Source organism: Sapajus apella, unplaced genomic scaffold (assembly GCF_009761245.1).
Source record: "Sapajus apella isolate SASKATOON/1434 unplaced genomic scaffold, GSC_monkey_1.0 scaffold61, whole genome shotgun sequence".
Classification (NCBI taxonomy): domain Eukaryota; kingdom Metazoa; phylum Chordata; class Mammalia; order Primates; family Cebidae; genus Sapajus; species Sapajus apella.
The window spans coordinates 10,398,320-10,411,289 of NW_022437001.1; the positions used below are offsets into that span (position 1 = coordinate 10,398,320).

Below are 12,970 nucleotides of genomic sequence, written 5' to 3' on the forward strand. Positions count from 1 at the left end.
GTTTTCTATTTAATGGCTTGTTCATTAACTCATGACTGTGGTCTTAATTGGGGGCTGTTAATACCTAACGATGGTGTTTTTGAGTCTGGTAGTATGATAAATCGTGTCTGTTTCTAGTCCCTGAGGCTAATAGAGATTTGCTTTATAAAATTCTCATGAAGCAGCCCTAGGGAAGACAAAAACACCATCAGTCTGGGCTCTGAAGAGGCGCACATAGCCATGGAAATGGAGCCGATTTTGGAAGGAGATTGTTTAATGTCTAATCTGCAACTTGCTAATGAAGTGACCCTGGGCAAATTATCCCAGTTTTCTGAAACCCAGTTTTCTCATCTGTAAAATGGGCAAAGCAATATTAATGCAACACAGAACTATAATGAGATAATACAAGTAAAAAAAAAATTGACACGCTCCTGAAATAATTAACCCAAAGGTTAAGCATAGTTATTATTTCCTTGGTTCCATTATTCTTTTATATCAACTAGAAGTTTTACAGTATTTCTAGGGCAGAAAGTTTCTAGGGTAGCATATATACCATCCAAGTCTAATGCTGAGGATAATGGATTGGCCATGATGATTCTCCACTTTTTAGAATGATGGTACAATTCTTTTTGCATATTGAAGTGGTAGAGAAAGAGAGAAGCAAATGGAGACAGTGGTGGAAGTTTGATTTGATAACAACTGTTAGTAGAGTACATGAGCTTTGGATTGAGCTCTATGTGTGTTTCATATGTTAATAATATCCTTACATGAGGCTTTGGGAGTCAGCAGGAATGGAGTTCTCAGCTTATAAAGAACAGTTGTTTAGCAAGTTATCAGCTATTGTCTTTAGTGCCTATAAAACACATTTTTGGATTGTGGCTTTACAGTGCAAAGAGCTCCTTTATTTCTATTTTCAAAATATGTAAACATCCCTTACCACTTACAGGAAAACTGTTGTCTCTCCTACTTGGTACTGCTCTTTAGAGGTTTCTCCTTCTTGCTTCAGTTAAGTGCACAGGACAGTACTTGGTTTGTAGCACACAGTGCAAGAAAACGGACAGGGTCTAGACAATGTTAGCTCCCCAGGCTCCATTTCAGGAAGACCCAGAAATAAGTAGTATGGAGGACAGAATCGCTTATTCTCAGAAAAGCTGTAAGGAGACCTCGTTACTTTCATGAAAACAAAACCTCATTCTTAGCACCTCTTGTTTTCAGCAGCACCTGCATTTTCAAGTGATTCTCTGATAAAAGAAGCCAATGTCTATAGATATTGTTGCAGTTTAGTATTCTTTCACCTGCTTGTAATAGACCTGTGTCATAGTTGGAAAGGGAAGTGGAATAAAATGTGGGTAATGGCAGGGATACTCAGAGTTATATGACTGTGGGACCACACTTGCAGTCACTATTAACCTAAAGAACCACATGAGTCCTGTATGACTGGTAGAATTTAGTATAATGGCACATTCATATAGAGAAATTAGAAGTTTTAAAGAGCCACCAAGTAAACATAAAGAGAACTCATGTGACTAGGAGCTGTGGGGTGAACATCACTGCTTTAGAGAACTGGAAAACATCTAAGATTGGAGCATCCAAACCAAAAGAGTGCTTATATTTGTCTCAACTAGTATTTCTTTTTGGCGTGGAAGTCTGTCAAGTGTACGTAAATTTGGTAGAGTGTGCTTTGATGTTAGAAAGATGGTCACATTTAGTGAGTAAAACCCGAGATAGCATATCCCACTCAAAAATTATTGTTTATCCAAATTGGTTAATTGGGATGGTGTTTAGGCTTCAGGGTAAGCTCTCTTTTTACCAAAAGAACCACCTGGAGTTATGCATTTGTAAACAGTTTGTCAAAGACATAACTCAATAGACAGACCAATATTTAAATGACATTTTTCCCTCTCCAAATCACATGTAACCATACTCTGTTGAATATGATTTTTCATCCTTGGATCATGTCTGGAAGATTTCTTAGCTTACCAATAACTTTTCTGGATGTTATGGAGTTCAGTTTGGGTAGGATGTGGCGGGACAAGCAGGGCTCCTTCTGGCAACACCTAGAAAAGAAGCTAGGCTGATTGCAAAAGTCACATGTTTTAAACCACCGTTAAGCTATCAAAGCAAAAACAACTAGAGAGACCAAATTTCCAGAACAAAGAGAATATTTTAACGTTGAGCTATCAGGAGCCATGATTTTTGTCTAGTGTGTTTGCTGACTCTGAGAGTGGGCGGAGAAACAGGCCATTTCCTAGACAGAGAGCTGCTGTTGCCGCTGCTGCTGCTTGGAGAAAGAGAGATCATCAAAGTTTTCAGCAGTTGTGTTGGATGAAGTGAGAAATGGAGACTTCAGGGGCCTCAAGTAAGTGGCCATTTTTTTTCTCAGAAGAGACTTGGTGAATTCTGACACTATGCAGGAGGCTAAAGAAGCAGATCAAAGGCCTATTAAAAGCAGAGTGAACGTTCCTATCGTTTCACAGTGCTTAGGAAACCAGAGAGAGAAACTGACGACAGGCAAGAGATGCCCTAGAGGGAGTGCTGAGCTGACACTGAGAAACTAAAAAGCCATTTTTCGCCTGGAGGCATTCACAGAGTCTCCTTGTGGCTAGAAGTCTGAATATCAAGGTTTTGCCAAACAGAAGGTGGCAGCTGGCAGGCATAGCACTCAGTAGAGATTCTGGTTTTCATGCATAGTTGAAATGACAGATTTGGAGACCAAAGGAGACTCAAACTCATGGCTGGTCCCTAAAGACTTTTGTCAGATTCTGAGGCTGTGTAATGCTAAAGAAGTATGGAGGATTGTCTTACAATCTCTACTTTTTCAGGACTGAGAAGCAAAGGCCAGTCAGGCTGTTGGTTGAAAATCTCAGAGGGTCATACCAGACAGCACAGGTAGCCTGAGGGTCTTAGTTGGCTAGGGCCACCTATAACAAATACCACAGACTGGTAGCTTACACAAGAAAAATGTGTTTTCTCACAGCTCTGGAGTCTGGAAATCCAAGATCAAGGTGCTGGCAAGATTGGCTTCTGCAAAGCCTCTTTCATTGGCTTGCAGGCAGCTGCCCTCTTGCTGCCTCTTTTCATGGTCTTTCTTCTGGGCATAAGCTTTTCTAGTATCTCTTCTTCTTACGAAGACATCAGTTACATTGGATTAGCACCCTATCTCATGGATCTCATTTTCAATTAATTACTTCTTTAAAGGTTCTCTCTCAAATAATCACATTCTGAGCTACTTCGGAGTTAGGGCATCAGTATATGAATGTTGGAGAAACACATTTCAGCCAATGACACTGAGTTGTACCAACAATTCCAGCCCAGCTCTGTCCCAGATCAATCTCTGACTTGATTGAAGAGTGAATCCCTACCGCTCACTCCACCTGCCATTTGCCTCACATAAAAAGGGGCCACCTGTCTGCTGGAAGATGTCATCTGGAGCTTTTACAGTTGCGTGACATTAAAAAAAAAAAAGATCCTCATAACCAGAATAATAAACCTCGTTTCTTATTTCAGGCATGTTTAAGTGCAATGAAGATCTACTGTTATCATTATAACCCATTTCACCCATGAGCATTTTCCAAACCAGAGCTTCTCAAACATTAATGTACATATGAATGAATGGGGAACCTTACCAAAATGAACACTGTAATTCACGTGTCTGGGGTAAGCCTGAGATCCTGCATTTCTAATAGACTTCTAGGGGATGGTCTGGAGGCCATCCTCTTGACCAGCTGTTGACTAGCAGGTGATGAGTATGCACACTAAAATTTAAGGAGCCTTCTCTAAAAATTTCTAAGAGCCTTCCAGCTCTGAGATTCTGTTAAATTTGTTTGTGTGTCCTTCTCAAAGGGAATTGTATTTGATGGCTTGAACATGGCACAATATGTTTTTAAGACTCCTCACAGAACTTAAAGCTAGTTTGTGAGGCTCATTCTTGCCAAAAAGTAATCTCATTTATTTTATAGCAATAGCTATTAACTTTACCTTTGGCTGCACATTAGAATCAAGTGGAGAGTACGCCTTAAAAATACTGATGCTTGGGTCCTTCCCTTGGACATTCTGATTTAATTATTCAGGGGTGTGACCTTTGAATTGACATTGAAAAGAAACACAAAACCAAAAATATATTACAGGCAATTCTACTATGTTGTCAAGGTTAATAACAACTGTTTTAGGATAGCACATTAAAAAAATTTTACTAAAATAGTAGTGGGCTCGCTTTGGCCCACTCACCTTATTTACAAACTATGTTTCTGGCAAAACTCAGCAAGTTGTAGTAATAGCCCACTTTCAAAAGAATTAATATTTACCCATTGTTGATATTTGAAGAAATATTTTTGGAATTTTTTCAATCCTTTGAAGCTGGGTCGTTGTCACTCCTTGTAGACTGGAAATGTGATTCCATTTTGCCAGAGTCCTCTCCAGTTCCTATTGTCTCAAACACCCAACCCACTCCTTTCATTAATTTAACCTAGCTGGAGCCTTTGGGCATGTGAGTTTGTAACACTACCTTTATAATACTGATTTGTGAAATAGTAAGCTAGAAATTCCAAATGTTGAAGAAATGTTAAATGTACTTCCCAGGAATATTTTAGATATAATTTTCATATTGTATAGATGGGCTACCTTTTTTTTTTTTTTTTGTTAACTGAGAGATTCCTTCCATATCTAAGATTCTGTGGTCTAAATCATTTAGGTTTGTACATGCATCATTTTCTCCATGCAAAATAAAAACCAAACAACTGGAAAACCATTATCTAAGATTAGCTGATTTTTGAAAACTGAAGATTCTTAGCAATTATTATTAGATGTCTGACTCCTACCATGACATTGTTATTTTGTATGGATAAAATATACCTTGGTTTCTTAATCTCTTACTCTCTGAGATTGCCAGTGCTTACACTAGTGGCTGAATCACAATATGTGCTTGATACATGTTTGCTGGCCTTAAAATAGTAAATGAAGATTTAGTGTTAGCTACTTTGCTTTATTTCCTCATAACCATATACTAAATAAATCCAAAATTTTATTAGAACAAATCTGGAGGCATTACCTTATCCAACTTCAACCTATACTATAAGGCTATAGCCACAAAAACAGCATGGTACTGATATAAAAATAGGCACATAGACCCATGGAACAGAATAGAGAACTCAGAAATAAAGTCAAATACTTACAGCCACCTGATCTTCAACAAAGCAAGCAAAATTAGGGAAACAAAAAGTTGGGAAAGAACACTGTATTCAACAAATGGTGCTGGGACAATTGGCAAGCCATGTGTAAAAGAATGAAACTGGATCCTCATCTCTGATCTACAAAAATCGATTCAGGAAGTATCAAATACTTAAATCTAAGACATGAAATCATAAAAATTATAGAAGATAACATCAGAAAAACCCTTCTGGACATTAACTTAGGCAAATAATTCATGACCAAGAGCCCAAAAGCAAATGCAACAAAAACAAAGATAAATAGATGGGATTTCATTGAACCAAAAAGCTTCTTCACAGCAAAAGAAATAATCAGCAGAGTAAACAGAAAACTCACAGAGTAGGAGAAAATCTTTGAAAACTATGACAAAAGTATAATATCCAGACTCTACAAGGAACTAAAAGCAGCAAGAAAAAAACAATTTCCAAAAAAAGTGGGTTAAGGACATGAATAGACAATTCTTAAAAGAACATACATAAATGGACAACAAGCATGTGAAAAAATGTGCAACATCACAATCAGGAAAATGCAAATCAAAACTACAATGTGATATCACCTTACTCCTTCAAAAATGTCCATAATTAAAAAACAAGAAGATAAAAAATAGATGTTGGTGTGGATGTGGTCAAAGGGAACACTTTTACACTGCTGTTGGGAACGTAAACTGGTACAACCACTATGGAAAACAGAGCAGAGACTTCTTAACGAAGTAAAAGTAGATCTACCATTTGATCCAGCAATCCCACTACTGGGCATCTACCCAGAGAAAAAGAAGTCATATGAACAAGACACTTTCACACACATGTTTATAGCAGCACAGTTTGCAATTGCAAAAATATGGAACCAGCCCAAATACCCATCAATCAATGAGTAGATAAAGAAAATGTGCTATACATATATATAGAAAGAGAGAGACCATGGAATACTACTCAGCCATAAAAAGAAATGAAATATTGGCACTCACAGCAACCTGGATGGAGGTGCAGACCATTATTCTAAGTGAGTAGCTCAGGAATGGAAAACCAAAAATCATATGCTCTCACTTATAATGAGAGCGAATCTGTGAGGATACAAAGGCATAAAAATAATGCAATAGATTTTGAGGACTTGGGGAAGGATGGGAGTGGGGTGAGGGATTAAAGGCTACACCTTGGGTACAGCATACACTGCTTGGGTGATGGGTGCACCGAAATCTCAGAAATTACCACTGAAGAAATTATCCATGTAATAAAACACCACATGTTCCTTCAAAACCTAATAATTGTTTTTTAAAGGGAGGTCTAACAGATGCTTGAGAGGATGTGGAGAAATAGAAACACTTTTACACTGTTGATTGATGTGTAAATTAGTTCAACCATTGTGTAAGACAATGTGGCGATTCCTCAAGGACCTAGAAATAGAACATTTGATACAGCAATCCCATTACTGGGTATATATCCAAAGGATTATAAATCATTCTGTTATAAAGACACATGCACACATATGTTCATTGTACTGTTTACAATAGCGAAGACCTGGAACCAACCCAAATGCCCACTGATGATAGACTGGACAAGGAACATGTGACACATATATACCATGGAATACTATGCAGCCATAAAAAAACAATGAGCTCATGTCCTTTTCAGGGACATGGATGAATCTGGAAACCATCATTCTCAGCAAACTGACACAAAACCAGAAAATCAAACACCACATGTTCTCACTCATAGGTGGGTGTTGAACAGTGAGAACACATGGACACAGGGAGGGGAGCATCACACTCTGGGGCCTGTTGTGGGGGAATCGAGGAGGGACAGTGGAGGGTAGGGAGCTTGGGGAGGGATAACATGGGGAGAAATGCCAGATGTGGGTGACAGGGGGATGAAGGCAGCAAACCACATTACCATGTATGTACCTATGCAACAATCCTGCATGTTCTGCACATGTATCCCAGAACCTAAAGTGCAATAACACACACACACACACACACACACACACACACACACACACACACACTAGTTTTTTAAAGGAAGGCCAAAATTATTGTGGCTGTCAAAACAAATGTAAATACCCACATTTTAGTGTCTTAGCACAATGGATGTTTATTTCTTGATTATTGTGGTAGATGGAATTCTAAGATGGTTCCCAAAATTACCATTCCATGGTGTACATTACTGTATAATCTTCCATGTTGTGATATGATAGCATCTACTCTCATGATTAGGTCGTATTATATAGCCCGGTTGAAAGATCATCTGAGGAGAGCCTGACCTAATCATGTAATCCTTTAAAAGAGAGTGAGTTCGTTCTAAAAGCAGAAGTTTGTGAAAGATTTGACGCTGAGAAGATTCTCTGTTGCTGCATTTGGAGGAGGAGGGAGCATGGCAAAGGCTGCTGGTGTGTGGTCCCAGGAGTTTAAAGCAGCCTCCTGTGAACAGCCATCAGGAAAATGAGGACCACAGTTCAAGAGTTGCAAGAAACTAAATTCTGAAAATAGCCTGAGGGAGCTTTAAAGCACATCTTTCTCCAGTGAAGCCTCTAAATGAGGACACAGCCAGCTGACATCTTGATTTTATCCTTGTGAGACTTGAGTGGAGAATCCAGCCATATCGTGCCTGGACTTCTAACCTATAGAACTGTGAACAAATAAATGGATGTTGTTTTTAAGCAGCTAAGTTTGTGGTAATTTGTTACACACCAGTAGAAAACTAACACAATCATTTAACAGTCTACTACCAGTAGTGATGGTTGGCTGATGGCTTTCTTTCATGTAGTAATTTTGGGACTCAGGTGCAGCTCAGCTACCATGTAAAGACTAGACTCCTGTGTATGGTCACTGGAAGAAGAATGAGATAGTGGAGAGGGTGTACTATATTAAATTTTGCAAAATCCAGCTTGGATACAGCAAACATCACTTGCATGTACATTTCATTGGTGAGAACCAGCTACATGGCTGCACCTGGGTGCAAGGGTTCCTAGGATATGGAATCCTGGTTGAGCAGCTTCCTTCCAGAAAATTCATACTGTGAAGGGGGGCAGAACATTTCTGTCACAGTCAAATTTTAATGTTTAGCTGTTTCGTTTTGGTTTTTTTTTGTTTGTTTGTTTTTGAGACAGAGTCTCATTCTGTCACCCAGGCTGGAGTGCAGTGGCAGGATCTCGGCTCACTGCAACCTCCACCTCCCAGGTTCAAGCGATTCTTCTGCCTCAGCCTCCTGAGTAGCTGGGACTACAGGCACATGCCATCATGCCTGGCTAATTTTTGTATTTTTTAGTAAGAGACAGGGTTTCACCGTGTTGGCCATGCTGGTCTCAATCTCCTGACCTCATGATCCACCCACCTCGGCCTCCCAATGTGCTGGGATTACAAGCTTGAGCCTCTGTGCCCGACCTTAATGTTTGATTATTAAGTTACTTACGTGTCTCCTCCCAAGTTGAACAAGTAAATGTGATGATGTATTCTAATTTGAGATACATAGAAAATTAGAATAACTTTTTTTTTTTTTTTAAGAAATGAGACACATTCATTATCAGTGACATTTCCAGATGTGACAGTTTTCTAGAAGAGGATCTGGGCTCTCTCTCTGCCCAGAGGTGTTCTTCCACTATAGCCAATGTCTTTCCCTTTGCCTGCCAGCTGAGACTGTCCAGAGGGAGGATGCTTCTTCCTCACCTACAATGAGCAGAAACACTTGCACCAGGTCCAGGTTCTGCCAGCCTAGTGTGCAGACTTAGGATGGCATGACCTTCTCTTTCTCTGGACCTGGATCTGCAGCAGACTCCTAGCATTTCAGGCAGCCCCACTGCCTGATTTTCAACTACTCACCAACAAAAATGGAGCAGTCCTTACCCTCCTCCTACCCTCAGGGCAGCAGTGCCCATACTCATTGTAACAAGGTTGACTAGTCTGAGGAGTTTCTCTTGCATGAATTTGAGCATTAAATTCCTATGTTCAACTGCTGCATTGGTAGCCAAAGCAGCCTCTTGCTTGGGAACAATTCAGATTTGTGAAGTAGTCTCTAGAAATTACATGAAAGAGTGAGAATAACCCTCTATATGCTACCTGGTTTTGTTTTGTTTTGGAGATAATTTTAGTTTAATTTTTGAGCTTCTGGGATTGATAGAGAAGGAAATTTGTTTTAGAGGAAACTTAAGAAATATTCAAGATGGAATAGGTAACATGATTTTCAACATGATCACTACCATTAATTGGTCTGCCTTGCTTTATTTAACATCATAAAAGTCTAGACAAAAGGAAGCTGTAAGAATGTTTTAAATTTGTAGTCAGGAAGACATTCTTATGTTCCAGGAAGGGACAAGGAGGGGAATAGTGAAGAAAAATAGAAAGAAGAACGGCTGATAAGACCAAAAAAGGGAAAATGAATTCCTAAGGAAAGCTTGCAATTCTCAGGAGGCATGACATTGTCGGTGAACTGGAATATTCCAAATGCTACAGTGACAGCCTTTGCCTGATCCGTTTCTCACCAAGAGGTCTCATCTAAATCTGTCCAGGGCTCAGTATTTTTCAGTGACATATTCCTCCCTCTCTCCCTTCCTCTCTGTCTCATGATCCTCCTCCCTTCCTTTCTCTGCCTTCCCTTCCTTCTTTCTTTTCTCCTTTCTTTCCTCCCCTCTTTCCTCTTCATTTTCTCTCTTCCCCCCTTCCTTTCTTTCTCACACACTTTCTTCTCTCTCTGGGTCAGATACTGTTTGCCGTGCTGAAAAGGAGAGAATACAACCAACTCTATTATTCACTCCATGTTAAATAACTGACACAAAGGCTGAAAGGCAACTGGCATGAAGAGGTTTGGTAACTTTCCCAAGGTGGCTCGGGAAGAGTTGGGATGTGTCAAGGGCTCTGATCATGCCGCTCCACTATTCAATGCCTTCCCTGATTTCCTATTGCCTGGAATAATTCAGTGGAATAAAACTCCACTTCTACAACATGGCAAACAGCCCTCTACAGTAAATGGCCCCAACCAATTCCCCAAATATATGTAACTCCAGCCGTCTCCTGCAGGGCCTCAATAGCATCAACTATTTGTTCATTTTTGTTTTTGTTTTTACCTCTTGCTGATTATATGTATTGGAAGAGTTAGAGGAAAAAATGCCGTTTAGCTTAAGAAGGCGTGAGTTATCTGCAAATTAATTAATTTCAAGAGTAGAAAAATCCTCAGAATTATTTCTTAATACCAAAATGTATGCAGGTTTCTCTTTGAAATGCTTTGTAGATTTAAAGAGGCAATTGTACAAAGTCTCTATTTTTCATACAGCACAAATTCTTTGTGTCAGCCAACCTCCGCTGTAGGGAGAACCAGGACAACACCATCTCTCTGTATAAAAAGCATTGAAATACTCAGTTTTGTTGACTTACATATCTCTTCATATGTTTGATCATCAATTTTTATAGTAGCCAATTTTGACAATTTCTGCAACACCGTCCATTGAACTCTACATTTATAAGTAGAATACATATTTCTTATAATTATCAATAAACTACAGAAGGAAAAGAAGATTCCTTATCTTCTTTTATATATACACATATATATATATTATGTATATATATTTTATATTCTTTATCCGATTACTGATGTTTCTTCTACTTCTGCCAACATAATATTTAAATGTTGATCATAAGCATGTAATCTGCTTTGAAGCTGCTGGTTGTTTTCTATTTTCATGTCAATTCTCTCATCTAGGCTGAGCCTGATAAGATCCGGGGGCTACTCTGTGGTTTTGGCAGTTTACTACTGGCCCACGTAATCTGCCATGTTTCAAATCTCGCACCCTACCCCCTGAATTCTTACAACTCTATGACACATGCTTATTACATAAAACTTTGCTTGTTTTATTATATCCTTCCTTGCCTAAAGCTCCTACTCATCCTTCAAAACCCAGACCACCTCTTTTCAGAAACCTCTCCTGAAACTCACAGGATGAAATAGTTATTCTTCATTCTAAATGCCCGCAGGAAAATGCCCATATTTCCATTATTGCACTTATTGCATTGTACTAACTTGTTCACACATGTCCCACTCGCTAGACTCTGAAGTCTCAACAGGAAACACTGGGACGTTATTCACTGGCAAATCCGGTGCTTGCTACCTAACTTGTGTTCACTGTAATGAAGGGTGTATTTTATATAAGAAAAGCATCACTGGTATACCTATGTACCATAGCATCAGTAATGGGTTAAAGAATATAAAATACACACACACACACACACACATATAAGCAGATAAGGAATCTTTTTCTTCTGTAGTTTACTGATAATTATAAGAAATGCATATTCTACTTATAAAATTATTAAAATGTAGGAGTTTAATGGACCGTGTTCCAGAAACTGTCAACAATTTTCTACCGTTATCCAACATTAAATCACAGTTTTATATTGAAATGCATGACCCAAATCAAATATTTGATAAAGCTCGATGTATGTTGACCCTCTTAGCAATTTCTGACATTTTTTTATTTGTAAATTCAAGTGTGTATCTTTGGAAAATGTTATTTGACTGTCAATTTTTTAAACATTGTATATGTACACATATGTGCATTATATGGTGCATGTTATATGAATATTCATTAAATGTATAGCGCTTTATACTATATACATGTGTATGTAGTATAATAAACTATACGTATACACACAGAGATAGAAACCATATTTGTACATACTATATATATAATACCCACACACCATTGTCCACCACAGCACACTATTTATAATATATAGTTTCCTCATCCTTTGAGGCCAGCTGATGACTTTCAGATAATGAGACTGAACGGCACATCTGGGCCAAAAAAATGTTAATGCAGCTACCGAACTGCAAATGCTCTTAGCCAGTGAGTACTCTGTCATGCAGTCCTGAGTTGAAGAGTTGAGTGTGATCTACAAATTGTGTTTACTCCATTGTGATATCTCCATCATTTATTTATGCTTGAGTGAACAATTTTGAGTTATAATGACTGACAAATCGTGCAAGCGATAGTGCTGGATCTGTCATAAAGAAACAAAATGTATTAAGCTAGAAGTTCAGACACACATTTTATTATAGCTTGCAGCTTTTTTCAAGGAATTAGCAACTGTGTTAAAGATTAGCAGGCCATGAGGAGCTGATTCAAGTCTTTGACATTATTAGGGGTATTAGAAGCATCCCTTCAAACTGGGAGGATTCACCTGGTATGGTCAGGTATGTCAAGACTTAAGGGATTTCAAGACCAGTATGATTAAAGGGATTTTGTTAAAATGTTACCCTAAAATGTTGATCCTTTAAGTGTTTTAGGATGTTGCTCCCTGATTCTTCCCCTCCAATTTCCCTTCTCCCCAAGTAAACAGGATGTGCCTATATATTGCTTTGTATTCATTTAACTTGTTTAATTCATCTTTATTTCAAATTAAGATAAGTTTTTTATATATACTAGATATAAGTTTTTTACATATGCTAGATATATGTACTAGATAAAAGTTTTTTGGTTTTTCCCACTTTCACTATCTTTTTCTGAAGTGAGAAAGGTAATCATGATTTTTCTTTTTTTTTTTTTTTTTTTTCATTTGAAACGTGTTTTCTTAAGAGAGCCATAGAATCAGTAGCTGTACATTAGAAGCAGAATATCTGTGGGCAGATGGGAGCACCAAGGGTTTGAAAGGGTCCTCGGCGATTCTAATGTACAGGCAGGACTACAAATCACCTCTCAGGAGATACATATCTCTTTATTATATAAAGAGTTAGTGTTTCAGCTAGAACACACTTTTGGAAAGCTTGCTCAGATGACTGGTCATCTTACATAATCCCCTCTCCCACAA

At 38.4% G+C, this 12,970-nt stretch overlaps 1 protein-coding gene across 8 annotated transcripts in view; it reads left to right on the forward strand.

The window, feature by feature from the left end:
* INPP4B (inositol polyphosphate-4-phosphatase type II B) overlaps positions 1–12,970 on the forward strand; it is an 841,422-nt gene that overhangs the window by 541,167 nt on the left and 287,285 nt on the right. The window lies entirely within an intron of this gene.